We start from the raw sequence: 14721 nt of genomic DNA on the forward strand, positions 1-14721 counted from the left end.
AATTTTTGTTTTGATTTTACTCAAGTTTTATAAAATAAGCGACCTTTATACTTATTGAGTGTGATGAATTTTTGTTATGGCTCATGAAAATTGAGGGGAATAGATAATAGAAGGTTTTCACATTTGGGACTTAACTTAAAATAAATCTAAATAAGAAATATTATTTTATTATATATTTTTTTTATAAGGGAAATAACAATGAAAAGAAAGATACATACTTGAAAAGGAAAAAGGAGGATAGAAAGAACATGGTTTTTCCCCCCATACTTGAATAAAACATTGTCCTCAATGTTTGAAGGAAAAAAATGAATTACAAAAAGAAAGGAAAAAACTAAAGTTAAGGTTGCCTTCCGCCTCTTGTTCTTGGGCCTGGTGATCGCTGATGTAAGTCTAAGTTGTCGAACCTGCTAAACAGCTCAATGAACCGCTGATCGGTTATGGCATTCCTCTCTTCCTGCTGTTGTTGCATTTGGCGCATCATTTGCATCATGTCGAGATTCTGTGCTTGCATACCATCAATAGCATCCATGATGTCGTCGTTGGTTGCAGGCCTTCTTCGTCGATGACGTCGGGAGGATGGGCCAGCTGCAGTATCAGAAGGGTTGAGCGGGACTGATTGTTGTGCAGGAGCGTTATCACCTTGCTCCATTTCTTCGAACTCGTCTGCAGACGGGTTTGTATGTGACGGCTCGGTAGCTTCGGGAGCATTCAGATCATAGAGGTGTCGGTTGGGATTGGTGACATCGGTTAAGGCAATGTTGGGTAGAACAACGCTTGGGACTGCCTGGTTATTCACCATAAGGTAATATTTTCCGCCTACTCTGTTCTTTATTAGGCGGCTGGACCGACAGTAGCTGATATCCATAAAGAGGGGAGGTAAAGATTCTAAAGTTTGGAGTCGGTCCCCTAGGTTTAAGCCAAGTGCTATGGTGGTGATTAATCCACCAATTACAAAAGGTTGACGGCCTCTAGCACATAAGGTGCGGATATGATGAAATAGGAAGGAGGCGGCGTTTACCTTAGCCTGCGGTTCGAAGACGCATTCGAGGAAGAAGAGTTCCTTTGCGTTGACCTTGCTGTTGTTCGGTCTTCCAAAAACGGTGTTTTGTAGGATGCGGATAAAGTACCGGATAGTTGGGTTATGTATATGGGAAACAAGGAGCTCTTCCCAGTTGTTGGCATCTACACCGGATATTTTCCTAAAGAGGTCGAAAGCAGCAATTGTGCTCCAGTTTAGGTTTGGAGGGATTCTGGGGTAGACTTGACCTTCTATGGGGAATTGTAGCATGGTACTCAATTGGTTTTGGGTTAAGGAGTACTCGGTGTTGAACATACGGAAGGTTGCGGTACCGGTTAAGAATTCGTCCTCACCGGCGGGAGTGTTGTACGCGTATGAACTTAAGAATTCTAAGGTTAGGGAGGGGTAGGTGGGTTGATTATGCGTGCATAGAAAGGTTAGATCGGCAAGGCGGAGCATCCACTCGATACCTTGAAGTAATCCTAATTGTTGTAAACAAGTTGAATCAGGATACCTGGTAGAGACGACGCCTCGCTGTTGAAAGCGCTCGAATTGCTCCCTTTGATAGTTTTCATCTTCGGATCGGAAGATGATATTTCCAAAATTCTGATTTCCCGCCATACTAATGAATGAATTTAAAGGAGTAATAAAGAAAGAAAAGAAATGTATTTGATATTAGAGAGTGGTTTCTGGTGAATGAAGGAAGGTTTGGTGGGTATTTATAGGAAAAAAGATGTGGAAGTTGGAAAAGATGTGGTTGAAAAGTGAATAAATGTGGGTTAATGGGGATGAATGGGGAAGGTAAAAAGGTGAAAGGGTGTAACGTTCGTCTCCAACGGCTCTGTAACGTTCACCTAGTCAGAAAGGTGTTACGCTCGTCACAGGGGCGTGACGGGCGTAACAAGTACTTGGCGTGCCGTCCGTCATAGATTGTGTGACGCTCGTCACACAGTCTTTTTGGCATGGCTTCAGCTAGCGTTCTTCAGAATAACTTTGGTAATTTATTTTTTTATTATTTATTTTGTTTTGCTTCAGATTATTTTATTTTGCTATTTAATTTTCCTGCATGCTATTCTACTTTGTTTAATAGTGCATAAATGTATTATGCTCTTAATAATTTATGTAGGCAGCAACAGTAGAGAGCATAATAGATACTACATAATAAAATAAATAAATAGCTTCAATAAAATAATCATAATGTAACATTGGAAGAAAAAAAACAAAAATTGCGAAAGAGAAACAAATACGAACATGAATTTAAATAACATTAAATAATAAAACTAACTAAAACTAGATAACTAAGAAAAACGACTTCTATCCATCTGCACGATCTCTGGCCGGAGGAGCAAAGGAGTTAACACGGTATAGTAACTCGTGAAACTGATTTGTCATACTGTTCATGTATCCCAGAAATTCGTGCCTCAAGCTAGTGAACTCTTCTCTGAGGGCGTCTTGTTCTGACATCAAAGCTTCAATGGCAGTGTTATAATCAGTTCCGGGCATATGATGTCTAAGGTCGGGTATTGCCGATTCTTCGGTCTGAACAGGTTGAGGAGGGGGATCAATATCATAATAGCCAGATGGTGTCTGAGGGTCTGATTCAGCATAAGGAATCTGGTCATCACAAATCTCATAGTCCTGGATGGATTCAGTGGATCTAGCAGGAGAGGGGGTTTCGTTCAGATTGTAGAGCCAGTTATTGCGGTTATGAACACTAGTCCTAGGATCGGGCATGGTGAATAGGCAAAGGACTTGGTTATTAATTATAAGCTCAAACTCATCAGATCCTAGGTTTGCTATAAACATAGTGTTGAAGAGGAAGGGTATACTCATAGTAGTAATGCCACAAAAAGGGCTTAAGTCAAGCATAGGCTGACGTAATCCAATAGCATTACCAATCATGGTTATCAAACCGCCTATTCGAATTGGTGCTCGTTCATCTTGGATAAGGTGGTCCAAATTTGCTAACATAAAAGTGGCACCGTTTACTGGACGGTTCTGGGAAGCATAAAATATGATGAAGAGTTCATCACGTGAAACTGTGGTACTGTTTGGCTTCTTCCCAAATAAGGTGTGGGTCAGGATCTTATGGAAATAACGGAAGGCCGGGTTATGTATGTTTCCAGAGAGAAACTCATGTTCCTCGGGATCGTCATTTCCAGTCAAGTTACCCCAAAAGTGTTCAAGTTCTCTATATTCAAAAAGTTCTTCTTGGCTCACTGTGAATGTGTCAAAGGATGTAGGGAAACCTAAAAGGTTGGTAAAATCTTGAATATTAAATTGGTACTCCATGTTAAACATTCTGAACTGGATAAAACCTCTGCTTATTCCTTTTCCATGGCTAGGTAGATAGATCAGAGAACTAAGGAATTCTAGAGTCAGTCTCCGGTATGTGACAAATTGTCTACGGATAGGAGCGGTTTCCCACCCTATCTGATTCAGCAAATACAGGACACTTTGTCTTAGTCCAAGGGCAGTCATTGCCCAATCATCAGCATACAGACTAGGTAGCATCTCTCTCGTGGCTAGTTCCTCAAACTTTTGTTTCTGAGTTGTTCCTCTGAATTTGATACCCATACGATCAATTTGTCCCATCAGGTTAGTGTTAGCTAGAGAAAAGAAAAACAAGAGTTTTAGTCAGGATTTGGCCAAATGCCGAAAGAAGAGAAAAGTTTTTAATAAATTAAAATAAATTAAGAATGAATACTAAACAAAAATTAAAAGAATAATTAAGGAAGAAATAGAAAAATAAAAATGATAATAGAAGAAAATGATAAAATATTTGTGGGTTGTCTCCCACTAAGCGCTTTGTTTAATGTCGCAAGCTCGACATAAAAACTATCAATTATAATCTATAATTTCTGGAGGTATTTCGTCTAAGTGCAAGACTTGCGAATCTTCAGTGTTTTCTGCATAGTGATAATGTTTTAGACGTTGCCCGTTTACGGTAAATGGTTCCATAGATTTGCCTTTAATTTCTACTGCTCCACTGGGAAAAACATTGGTGATTTGAAAAGGACCTGACCATCTAGATCGTAGTTTTCCCGGGAATAACTTTAGCCTGGAGTTAAATAAAAGGACTGTATCGCCTTGTTTGAAGATTTTCCTTGATATGCGCTTGTCATGCCATTGTTTTGTTCTTTCTTTGTAGATTCTGGCATTTTCGTAAGCGTCTCTTCTGAGTTCCTCTAATTCGCTTATATCAAGGATTCTCTTTTCACCGGCGGCTTTATAGTTTAAATTTAGATTTTTAATAGCCCAATAGGCTTTATGTTCTAATTCTACCAGGAGGTGACAGGATTTTCCATAAATTAGCTTAAATGGGGTTGTCCCTATGGGAGTTTTGTAAGCAGTTCGGTAAGCCCATAAAGCTTCTGGTAATTTCAATGACCAGTCTTTCCTTGAAGTGGCGACTGTTTTCTCTAGTATCTGTTTGATTTCTCTGTTAGACACTTCCACTTGCCCACTGGTTTGAGGGTGGTAAGGTGTCGCTACTCTATGTCTTACGCCATACTTAAGCAGTAGTTTTTCGAGTACCTTGGATATGAAATGCGATCCACCATCACTGACTACTATTCTTGGGACACCAAACCTTGGAAATATTATATTCTTAAAGAGTCTAGTTACTACTCGTGTGTCGTTTGTTGGAGAAGCTATAGCTTCAATCCATTTCGATACGTAGTCAACTGCCACGAGTATGTATTTGTTACCGAAAGAGGATGGAAAAGGTCCCATGAAGTCTATTCCCCACACGTCGAAAATCTCTACTTCCAAAACGCCCTTTTGTGGCATCTCGTCACGTCTAGATATGTTTCCTGTGCGTTGACATCTATCACATCTCTTAATAGCTGCATGTACATCCTTCCATATACTTGGCCAATAAAAACCGGCTTGTAGGATTTTAGAGCAGGTCTTGGATGTACTTGCGTGTCCACCATAAGGAGCGGAGTGACAGTGTTGGATTATATTTTCTACCTCTTCTTCGGGTATACACCGACGGAAAATACCATCGGGGCCTCTTTTAAAAAGTAAGGGGTCATCCCAGTAATAATGTTTTATGTCATAGAAGAATCGTTTCTTCTGTTGGTAGGATAAGGTAGGTGGAACTATTCCGGCAGCTAAATAATTAACGAGGTCAGCGTACCACGGTGTAACAGATATAGCTAAGGTGGTTTCTACCTGTTTATCAGCGTTATTTTCTTCTAAAGTAGTTATAAGCTTATCGTACGAGAAATCATCGTTAATTGATGTTCTTTCCGATTCAAGGTTCTCAAGTCTAGAGAGGTGATCAGCTACTACGTTTTCAGTTCCTTTCTTGTCTTTGATTTCCAAATCGAACTCTTGTAGCAACAGGATCCACCTTAGGAGTCTAGGTTTAGCATCCTTTTTAGTTAAGAGGTATTTGATAGCAGCGTGGTAAGTGTAGATGATTATTTTGGCTCCGACCAAGTAAGAACGAAATTTATCTAACGCAAACACTACTGCTAGAAGTTCTTTCTCGGTTGTGGCGTAATTCATTTGTGCTTCATCTAGAGTTTTACTTGCGTAATATATAACATGAAGCTTTTTATCCTTTCGTTGTCCTAAAACAGCACCTACAGCGTAATCACTAGCATCACACATTATTTCGAATGGTTCATTCCAATCTGGTGTCTGCATTATGGGTGCGGAGATCAGTGCTTGTTTAAGCGTTTGAAATGCTTCTAAACATTTATTATCGAATATGAATTCAGCATCTTTCATTAATAGTCCGGTTAAAGGTTTAGTTATTTTAGAGAAGTCTTTAATGAATCGTCGGTAAAAACCGGCATGTCCTAAGAAGCTTCGTACTTCTCTCACAGTTTTCGGGGGTTGAAGGTTTTCGATTACCTCTATTTTGGCTTTGTCTACTTCAATTCCTCTGTTCGAGATGATGTGTCCTAAAACAATTCCTTCTTGTACCATAAAGTGGCATTTTCCCCAATTAAGTACTAGGTTTACTTTTACACATCGCTCTAGAACTCTCTCTAGGTTTTCAAGGCATTCTTCAAAGCTTTGTCCGCATACGGAAAAGTCATCCATAAATACTTCCATGATGTTTTCTAGGAAATCGGTGAATATTGCCATCATGCACCTTTGGAAAGTTGCAGGAGCATTACACAAGCCAAACGGCATTCGTCTATAAGCGAAGGTACCAAAAGGGCACGTGAACGTTGTCTTTTCTTGGTCATCAGGATGAATTGGTATTTGAAAGAAACCTGAGTAACCGTCTAGATAGCAGAAATGAGAATGTTTTGCTAATCGTTCTAACATCTGGTCAATGAATGGTAAAGGAAAATGATCTTTTCGGGTTGCTTTGTTTAGTTTCCTATAGTCAATGCATATTCTCCATCCCGATTCGATTCGTTTGGTTATAGTTTCTCCTTTTTCATTTTCAATGACTGTTATACCTCCTTTCTTTGGTACTACGTGTACAGGACTAACCCATTTGCTATCAGATATAGGATATATGATACCTGCCTCTAATAACTTGGTTATTTCCTTCTTCACTACCTCACTCAGGATCGGGTTTAGTCTCCTCTGGTGTTCCCTAGAAGTTTTACAATCTTCTTCTAGCATGATGCGGTGCATACAAATAGAAGGACTTATTCCTTTAAGATCGGTGATGCTGTAACCTAGTGCGGTTGGATATTTTCTTAAGATATGCAGGAGTTTTTCTGTTTCGAGTCTTCCTAGGTCAGCATTAACTATCACTGGTCGTTCAAGTTCTAAGTCTAGGAATTCATATCTCAGATTCTTGGGAAGTGTTTTCAGGTCTAAGGTTGGTTTCTTAAGGCATTGCGTAGGATCCGGTGTTATTGCTAAACATTGGTTAAGTTTGTCTTCTACAAGATAGTCAGATGATTTGTCTTTTTCTAACTCCGTTTCTTTTATGCATTCATCGATGATATCCATAAAGTAACATGTATCTTCTATTGCAGGTGCTTTCAAAAATTGGGAAAGAATGAACTCAATTTTCTCTTCTCCTACTTCAAAAGTGAGTCGTCTTCGTTTTACATCTATGATTGCACCGGCAGTTGCTAAGAACGGTCTTCCCAGTATAATGGGTGTAACTTCATCTTCTCTAATATCCATAATTATAAAATCAGTTGGAATGTAGAATTGACCTATGCGCACTGGAACGTTTTCAAGAATTCCTACAGGATATTTTACGGAACGATCTGCTAGTTGCACAGACATTTTAGTTGGTCTTAATTCTCCCATTTCAAGTCTCTTGCATATGGATAAAGGCATAACACTAATACCGGATCCTAAATCGCATAAGGCTTTGTCAATGACAAATTTTCCTATGTGACAGGGTATAGAGAAACTACCTGGGTCTTTAAGTTTAGGAGGCATATTCTGGATTATAGCGCTACATTCAGCGGTGAGTGTAACGGTTTCGCTATCTTCAAGTTTCCTTTTATTAGAAAGAATTTCTTTTAAAAACTTGGCATATGAGGGCATCTGCGTAATAGCTTCTGTAAACGGAATTGTGACGTTTAATTGTTTTAGTAGGTCGACAAATTTTTTGAATTGGCCCGCATCTTTGGTTTTAATAAGCCTTTAAGGGTAAGGGATAGGTGGTTTATAAGGTGGTGGAGGTACATAAGGTTCCTTCTTTTCTACGGTTTCCTTATTACTCTCTTCCTTTTCCTTAGGTTCACTTTCCTCCTCAGTTGACTTTTTAGAGTTTTGGTTTTCTATCCTTGGGTCAGACGGTCCTTCCACTTCCGTTCCACTTCTCAGTATAATTGCATGAGCGTGGCTTCTTGGGTTAGGTTGGGGTTGGCCAAGAAATGTACCAGTTGGGGCAGCGGTAGGCGCTTGTTGTTGAGCTACTTGTGAAATTTGCGTTTCCAGCATTTTGTTATGAGTAGCCAGGGCATCTACTTTACTTGCTAGTTGTTTTATTTGTTCGCCAGTGTGTACATTCTGGTTTAAGAAATCTTTATTGGTTTGCTGTTGAGAAGCTATAAAGTTTTCCATCATGATTTCCAAGTTGGATTTCCTAGGGGCGTTATTGTTAGGTGTAGATGGAATCGGCTTCTGATATCCCGGAGGTATAGCTGGTGCTTGATTTGGAGATTGTCCAGGTGCGTATAAAGCATTATTACTCTTATATGAAAAATTGGGATGATTCTTCCAATTTGAGTTATAGGTGTGCGAGTAAGGGCTTCCTTGAGCATAGTTTACTTGCTCCGCTTGGATTCCTGTTAGGAGTTGACAATCTGCAGGGGTGTGACCTTGGATTCCACAGACTTCGCAATTCTGAGTTATGGCAACCATGGTGGCTGGAGGTGATACATTTAAACTTTCAATTTTCTGGACCAGAGCATCCACTTTTGCATTAACATGATCAAGGTTACTTATCTCGTACATGCCAGTTTTCGTTTGAGGTTTTTCCACCATTGTTCGTTCGCTTCCCCACTGATAGTGGTTTTGAGCCATGCTTTCGATAAGTTGGTAGGCATCAACATAAGGTTTGTTCATTAGTGCACCACCTGCGGCGGCATCTATTGTTAACCTCGTGTTGTACAGGAGACCATTATAGAATGTATGAATTACTAACCAGTCTTCTAAACCATGGTGTGGACAAAGTCTCATCATGTCTTTGTATCTTTCCCATGCTTCGAAGAGAGATTCGTTATCTTTCTGTTTAAATCCATTTATTTGGGCTCTTAACATAGCTGTTTTGCTTGGCGGAAAATATCGAGCAAGAAAAACTTTCTTCAACTCGTTCCATGTGGTGACTGAGTTGGAAGGAAGAGATTGAAGCCATCTTCTAGCGCTATCTCTTAGTGAGAAAGGAAAAAGACGAAGTCGAATTGCCTCTGGAGTGACACCATTAGCTTTAACAGTATCAGCGTATTGGACAAATACGGATAAATGAAGGTTAGGATCCTCGGTAGGATTTCCAGAGAATTGGTTCTGTTGCACTGCCTGCAACAGTGAAAGTTTGAGTTCAAAGTTGTTTGCTTCGATTGCGGGTGGAGCAATACTTGAATGCGGTTCATCTTGCGATGGAGCGGCGTAATCTCGAAGAGCACGAGCTGGTTCTGCCATCTCGGGTATCGAAGGGAAAATATTTTTGAAATCGGGAAGTTCTACCGGAGGGAGATTGTTTGCAGCACGATATTCCCGAATTCGTCGTAAGACTTGGAGATATAGTTCGATATCGTTGATTCGTAAGTAGAATGGCTCGCCTTGTGAGCGAGTGCGTGGCATACAAATCAACGAAAGAAAGAAAAGAGAAAGAAAAGCCTTAGTCTCTACAGCGTAACAGAAGAGTTACGATATCGACTAAATAAAAGTCCCCGGCAACGGCGCCAAAAACTTGATCGCGACTTTATGAGTCGAATTTGGGGTACAAACTGCAAGTGCACAGTTCTATCGCGTAGTTTTAAAAGATATCGATCCCACAGGGACTTATGAATCGATATACCGTTATCTAAGGTTACTTCGTAAAGCTAAGGCAGGTAATACTTTGATTGTTTGGGGGAAAAAAGCTAAAACTAAAATAAGATCTAAAATAAATATCTAATAAGCGGATATCGGTATGTAATTCGTCGTAATTAGGGAATCAATTCTTTGTTGGTTTCTTGGTTTTAAAATGAATCTTTTCAGTTGACTCTATTGATTAAAAGTTTTATCTCAAACTCTCGCTCTGTTGAATAAACTATGATTTTATATTAACGTAGCTGTCACTTATAGTTAAGTCAAAAACCACTTTTTGAAAACAATAGAATCCGTAGAAACTCTTTTTAAGAAAACACTAATCATTTAAACACCCTTATCTCAAACTCTCGCTCTGTTGACTTAGGTTATATAATTAAATTCAAATGCTTAACTCTCGTCCTCACATTCAATCTTTAAAAATACTTTTTGAAAAAGGTTAGAATTTAATTAACTCTAAAAATTGCTCTCGCCCTGATCTAGAATTAATGTCCAATTTACACTGTCCAGTCAAAACCTCAAACTCTCGCTCTATTGATTTTAACTTCTTTATGTCTTTTACTTTCGTACAAAAACTTTGTTATTAAACCTGTAAATTGAGACCGTAAAAAGAGTGATTTTAATTTTAAACTTAATTAATCCAACTTAGTTTTGATTCCTTCATTCCGCTTACTTTACATACCGATACCTAAATAATTTAGCCAGACATACTAAACAGACTTAAATAAATATCATGCATAAACAGATTCATCTCAAGCATATAATATAAATAAACAATAAAACAAAGCATATATAAATTCAAACAATAATTAAAGAACCTGAGAAATTAAACAGCAGTCTTGAACACTCCACCACAGGTCGGTTGGATCTTTTCTTGAATTCTTCAATCAGACAGGAAAATAAAAGCGAAGGAATAAAAAAACTAGATTCTAACGTAAGGTTAGATCTGGTAAAAGGTACACAATAGTTTCCGGTGTAGAAACTATTGTGCGAAAAATTAATTAAGTGCTAGAAAAGAAAATAGAATTGCAAAAGAAACAATATAAAAATTGTAAAAGTAGTACTGTAAAAATATGCTTAAGCTGCTGGAAAAAGAAAAATGCGAAAAAGCGAAAACTGGAAAAAGTGTGGAAGCGTGGAACCGCTGCAGGGTTTGCAAAGCTGATATTTATACTGGTACTTTCTGTAACGGTTTCCAAAAGTAGTCCGTGTCAAGGGGTCTTCACGTAACGAAGGGTTAGGCGTGCAAATAGGACTCAACGTCTCTGAAGGCAAAAATATAGGGGAATGGTGTAACGTCCGTCACACCATGTGTGACGCTCGTCACAGGAGTGTGCAAGGCGTGACGCTCGTCACAGCCCTTGTGACGCTCGTCACAGGCACAACGCCTGTGCCTTTTTTGGGCTGGGCTTTGGCTTTTGATATTTGTTTCAAAAACTTCTTTCTGCACCTCCTTTTCTTCCCTTTTTTAATTGTGCTTCAAATAAACTACCTGAGATAAATAGAAAGGAAATACCGAGTAATATCGAGTAAAATGAAATAAATTGAAGCAAATAATAATATAATTTAATTGAATTAAGTCCTAAAATGTGATATAATTTCATGTTATCACTCATCAACCCATAATATTCACAAGAGAAACTCGTATGAGTGTAGTATCGCGTACAACTGTTATCAAGTCTACACTTGAACAGTCTTCGCACTACGTCCTAAATAAGTTAAGTGGGGTTAAATATTCTACGATCCTCAGCTTCTTGGACCCCATATCAGAGAAAGTAATTCCTAATCACAAATAACTTGTGTGACATCAATTACTCCAAAAGGGTCTCCACTGAGTAGATGAGTCTCAAGTCAACTTGTTAAGAACTACTCCACACAAGTCGAACATGACTATACCATCTTCCTATCTTAATTGCACTCAAGTTCAGGTTAGAACTTATCTCACCACTCAGGGATCACCAAGCACAACAAGAAAATTATATCACACAAACAAATACAAACAACAAATATACAATTATATACACATAAAAAAGAAAGCTAAACCCACTGAGGACTACTCCCCAGCAGAGTCGCCATTTAACTTCTGTAGTGGTAAATTCATGACCATTAAGCTACGGATAAACTTAACGTCAATAAAACCAGAGTCTCCACTTCGCTTTTATTGTTTCCAAAGAATAGGGGAAAAGTACAAACAAAATCCAAAGATAAGAAGTTTTCAAATCAAAACTAATAAAATGCCAGAGATTACCAGTAAGGGGGTTGGTTACACAGAGGGAAGGTGTTAGCATCCAAAGTGTCCTATTTACTCCTAGGGAGCCCTTTTTTATGTGTGTATGTGTTTTTGGTATAAAAGGTGTTTGCAACAAATAAAGTGTGGGGATGAGAAAATAATTCATTGTTCATATTTTTGTGTTTGACAAGATCTTCGTACTTGTGCCTACGTACCAACATAAAAATTAGGGATCAAAACCTCATAGTTCGTGGTAACAATTTTAAAATGAGTGGATTGCTTTTAATCAAAATTAAGTTTAAAAGAGGCACAAAAAGCCCAAAAGTTTGAATGGGTGTTAGTTCTTTTTGTCTTTTGAAATTTTAAGTCAATATGGTTAAGTTCATTTACAAGTTTGATTTAAGAAGAGAGTTTAAAAAAAGCAATGACATAAGGCCAAAGTTTCTAGTTTGCAATAAAGTCTAGGTTTTAAAATCAAAATCAAAGAAAGTTTTTGAATAGGGGGAGAGATTTTGAAATTTAAGAAGTGGAAGGAGATGAAGAGACTAATCTTAAGCATAAAATTAAAAGTTAAGAGTTGAAAAGATCTGACAAATGGGATGCAATCCAATAGAGAAGAATGTCATATAGAAAATCCACTTTCCCTTTGGACTTTGAATCAAGCAATAATCAACAAGCAGTTAGCAATATGAAGAGCAAGGCATCAAATAAAGATGGCCACATCCTAGCAGACAAACCCATAGCTAACCGTCTTCTTTGTCTTATCATGTATCAGATGAAATACTTCTTGATTTTTGCTTAGAATAAGGTGTATCATGAGATCAAAATAACAGTTGCATCAAGACCATGTAGTAGATAAACTCAAGTGGATCCCAATACTTACATCAGATGAAAGCTCAAATCACAATAACTTGGTCTCAGAAATGTTGGCATTGGCCAAGTCCTTTTTGCATATGAAATGTTGCCTAATTCTTAGTCCAAAAGCTCAGATCAAACCCAACAGTCCACATAAACATTTTTTAGGGGTTTTGTTGTTTATTAAGTATTTTAAGGTCCTAAGACCACAAGCACAAGCAAGATACACAAACAAATATATACAATCACAACATACGACTCAAGTGAGCAAAGTGAAAATGACATAAACATAAACAAGTTAAATGATATGTAAATGGAAAATGAAATGGTAAATGACTTGAATTTAAATTGCATAAAGTAAATGACTTTAAATTAAAATCAATAATAATAGAAGTTAGTCAAATGTTAGTTGATTAGATGTTAGTGGTGTTTTGCTTTTCAATTGTTTAAGTCATTCTTTGGAGAACACTCAACCCTCTACTCACAAGCATGGATCCTTGAACCAAGACATCTTCCAAAGGAAGGAAAAAAGGCCAAGTTTCCATCCAATACCATGAAAGGGGACAATCTCACTTACTAGAATGATGTGCCTTTTGGTCAAAATTTAACACTATGTTAAGCAATCATAATTGGACTTATGTAGAAGTCACAACTATCTGAGGTCGGGCAATAAATTTTTTGGTGTTAATGCATGTTAGAGATATGGTATAATGAACCATACTCCTAAAACATACCACACACAAAAAGAAAATGATCAAAGGATGGACCTAATCTCATCCATACTTGTATTGGTTCATCTAACACAAAGTTATTGATGAACCAATTAGTCTTAGGATATTGAGACTTCATTGGTCAATGAAAGAGATGGGATAAAATGGGATTTAAGATGAATAGGGAGGGGAAATGAGACAAACACAAATTAGTCATGGGAGGAATTTTATCAAATTAAAATCATTCATTCATTTTGGGAGATGAAATGTACATTTCATCAATGCCCTAAATCCAATGATTTTAATCCAACAAAAGTCAAATTAACCTTGACCAAGGCCCAAACACATAGTCAAACTTCACATATCAATAAAAATGGCTCAACATAATTTCTACACAATTAATCAATTAAAAATCAATTAAAAATCAAATAAAAATGCATTTAAATTGAATTATGTTTGATCAAAAACCTAAAACCTCTTCAAAACATCAAATAAATGGCCAAGAGATTTATCCTAGGTCTAACAAGGTCAAAGGACCTTAGACAAAAAAATTCATAATTTTTGAAAAGTCAGAAGTATTTTTAAGCAATTAAAAATATGCACAAAAACAATTAAATCATAAAAAGTATCAAAATTAATCCAAAAAATAATTTTATTTCAGAAAATGAAAGAGGAAAATATTTTAGTTTTTTTGGTGAAAGTCCCATATTTTTTGGATTAAAAATGAAATTGATATGAATTAATTAAAAATAAGGGATTAAATGAAATAAATAGAAAATCAAAAAAATAAGGGCCATCTGATCTCCCTCATTAATTGAGGTGGCAGATCAGATGTCCAGAAGCACGCGTTCCATATGCACATGAGCCAAACACGCTACAAGCATGGTAATTACAATTGACACGTGAGATTAGAAGATGAGACTCAGATCAGTTGGTCCTAGATAAGCCAGCACACCACTGAAGTCCTAGCTCCAGTTATCTTCTCCGGTGAGATCCACCGGTCTGGTTCAAGCTTAACTCAAAGGAAAATGAAAAGTGGATACACTAATTTGAAGGAAAAATGCTCAGGAGCACGAATCTGGCCTCAATTTTCTCCAATTCCAAGTATATAAAAAATATAGGGATTTGAATTTTGAGGATCATGAACTGAGTTGCTTCGATCTGACCTCAAAGCAACTCAATCTTCTTGCCTACATTTATAGGACTTCAGACAACGAAAAATCAACAAGAATGGTGAAGAATTGAGGGAGAATCGAAGAGATGAAAATTCTGAAAATTCACCTTCAATGGAGCTTCAGATTGGCAAGATCTTGCTTTCAATTATGCTTGGCCTTGCTTCAGATTCTTGTTGGAAATTAAATGGATCAAGGAAAGGTATGGACTCTTGGAGTTTCAATCTCAAAACAGATAGAGAACTGAAACTCGATTTTCAA

The 14721-nt window shown here is 37.6% G+C and overlaps 1 non-coding gene across 1 annotated transcript; it reads left to right on the forward strand.

The window, feature by feature from the left end:
* Positions 1-8618: 8618 nt before the first annotated feature.
* Positions 8619-8725, forward strand: LOC127109963 (small nucleolar RNA R71). The gene has a single exon (XR_007797204.1). It is a non-coding gene; the product is annotated as a small nucleolar RNA R71 (small nucleolar RNA).
* The last annotated feature ends 5996 nt before the right edge of the window (positions 8726-14721 follow it).

The sequence above is a fragment of the Lathyrus oleraceus genome, chromosome 7 (assembly GCF_024323335.1).
Source record: "Lathyrus oleraceus cultivar Zhongwan6 chromosome 7, CAAS_Psat_ZW6_1.0, whole genome shotgun sequence".
Lineage (NCBI taxonomy): Eukaryota > Viridiplantae > Streptophyta > Magnoliopsida > Fabales > Fabaceae > Lathyrus > Lathyrus oleraceus.